Below are 2,858 nucleotides of genomic sequence, written 5' to 3' on the forward strand. Positions count from 1 at the left end.
AAGCTAATCAAATCAAAGTAGTACGACGTATCAATTCAACCCAGAACCGGTAAGTAGACAAACGGGTCTCTCCCTTTATCCTTCATAATCTTACAGCCTCTAATGATCAATTAAAAAGTGTAATTTGCATTATTGGCGGGGTGTGGGGTGGCTACAGACTACGTACATTCGCTTAGGGGTTATGCAAATGATCCGAAAAAGTAATTAAGTTGGTCTACATACAATATGATACCAAAAGGTACGTACATTATGATTTCTACTTTTTAATTATTATTCGTTCTCCAAAAGTAAGACTTGGGCTAGGGCGTCTAAAAAGGCGTGTAAGAAAGATGGTCCCAAAACCACATTGATCCCAAAACCACATTGGAGCGCATTAGAGCAGTTCATAATGCTTTCTCTTGCTACAACAGAATTTTTCCAGGGGTACAGTTAGACGAATTCTCGAAAAATATGGAGTTTTTTCATCAATTTTTTTTTAAAACTCAGTTTAAAAAAGAAAACCAAGTGTTGGGACAAACCATCACTTATGTTTTTGGGTGCAATACAATCAGATGGACGGAAATTGTTTGTCGAAACAAGCTAAAAAGAAAGTGTCGAAACAAGCTAAATGCTCTCGGTTAATTGGAAATTTTGAAAAGTTACGAAGAAATAAATGCATTTCCCCGACATTATTTTTCAACAAGTGAATTCTCCTGTGCGTATATTGAAGATTATTGGCAATTTTTTTCCAAGAACACGAGTGGAAGGTACTCGAATGGCCAGCATAAAGTCCGGATCTGAGTCCGATTTAAAGTTTATGAGCAACTTTGAAGCAACGATTACGAAAACAGACGGGAAAAATGAGAACAAAAAGTTTAGAAAATTTGGAATTAAATTGACGCAGACGTCGCGAGAAACCTGTATGAAAACTATACAAACCGTCTAATAGACGTTAAAGAAGCTAAAGGTGTATTGACGCGTTATTAGAGAATAAATTTGATTTGAAAATCATATATTAGTTGATGTTTGTATAGCTTTTTCAAAAATTTTTAGGTTTACGTAATTTTTGGTACCATAGTGTATCTTCCGCCAGTATGTCGTTTCATACCGGTGGTAGATATATAGACCAACTTAATTACGTTTAATTACAAATTAACGTGTGGTTTCGAACTGTGACAATTTTTTTACAATCTCCAAGAGCGAGATTTGGTATTTCAACTTAATGCGGCCATAAACATCAACTTTTAGAGTTTTTTAATAGGCTTTTTTTGCTCTGTGCTCTTTCAAATTCTGTTAGTTGTCCCTCTATGCTCTAACATGCTCACCAAGATTAGTGCTGCAGATCAAATTTTTTTCGGGTTAATTGGTCTCTATAAAATTAATTCACATTTTCCGTTATTTTTTTCGTTGGGAAGAAAACTTTTAGAGCGATCTGCAAACGAAGAAGACGCCGCCACAGCGAAAAGAAATAGTGAATCAGTTTCATACAAACCATTTAGGCCAAAAAAATGATTGTTACCGGAAATATTCAGAGTGAGCATGTTAGTGGATAGAGGGACAACTAACAGAATTTGAAAGAGCACAGAGCAAAAAAAGTATATTAAAAAACTCGATTCCGGTCAATAGAACAAAAAGATAGTAGATTGGAAACCATAGAACTGGGTCTGCAGATTGAATATCCCTCTATAATCTTATTGGCTGAAGTTAGGTGTTTTTTTGCAAGATCACATCAAACTACAGCATTTTGGCGTGCCTCGCGAGTCGTGGTGGATGCCGTATTTGAAAACATGATGGATGTATAGACGACATCCAAAAACGAGAAATATGGCCGTTAATTTACGCAAAAAGCGCTAGTAGGTTAATTCTGAAGTTGTGATAGTTTAATCTAAAACGGTACTTAGCAAGCGGCAAACATATGGCAAAGTTTTTTTAGCTAGCGTAACAAAAATCTGTCTGTGAGAGCACTCTCTCCCCGCTAGGAGAGTCTGAGTGGAGCGCCAACCGAATTCACGCCAAAAATAATGGTTCCCCGAAGTGCTCATTGACCAATGTGATTTTCCTACTGTTAGAATTTTGATTCTAGTTGAAGACTTAAACTTATTATTATTAGAAAGTGTAACTTACCAAATTAATCTGACAGAGGTAAACTGATTCAAGTCACCAATACTGATATAAATGAATCTTCAAGAAATGGTGCTGTGAATCAACACTCGGTTCAAACTGATGATTCTAGATAACTATTATCAGAGTTAGATTAATTGATGTAAAATCTTCCCAGCATGTATTAAATGATTATGATATCTCTGGAAGTGTGAATGAATTCTTAGAAAAGTGCAAATACATTCCATTTATGGTTCCCTTTGCGACTGATTTGCAGAAGCAAACCATATTGGGTAACCATTGCGAACCCCACTATAAATCATGGTGCTAAGATTAGTTTTGTATCTTGACTTTTTCACACTGATAATTGGTATGTATACAGCTGATTTTTGAGTCCTTTTTCGTCCCCAAAATCAAATCACCATATTGATCTAATAATCAGATCTCTCCTGTAAATCTCTAAATTCTACAGTAAAATATCATTCTGGTTATTCTCTCATTTTGAGAATATTAATTTTTTCTACTTAGTTAAAAACGCTTTTTATTCCGCTTGCGAAAACCCATAACCCAAGAGGTTATGGGCCCAGCAGTTTTCTAAGTTTTAAAACTAATTTCTAAAACAAAACTAATTTGTTGTTCACAGTCATTATCTTTTTCTGCTCAGTACCTTTTCTTTTCACAACTGTTTTGCCTGCTCAAACTACGATGGATCAACAGACAGTGAAGCCGCTGACCTACACAGGAAAAACACAGGACTTTCCAATCTGGAGCACAATATT

The sequence above is a fragment of the Convolutriloba macropyga genome, chromosome 10, assembly GCF_964194025.1.
Source record: "Convolutriloba macropyga chromosome 10, txConMacr16.3, whole genome shotgun sequence".
NCBI classification, from domain to species: Eukaryota; Metazoa; Xenacoelomorpha; order Acoela; family Convolutidae; genus Convolutriloba; species Convolutriloba macropyga.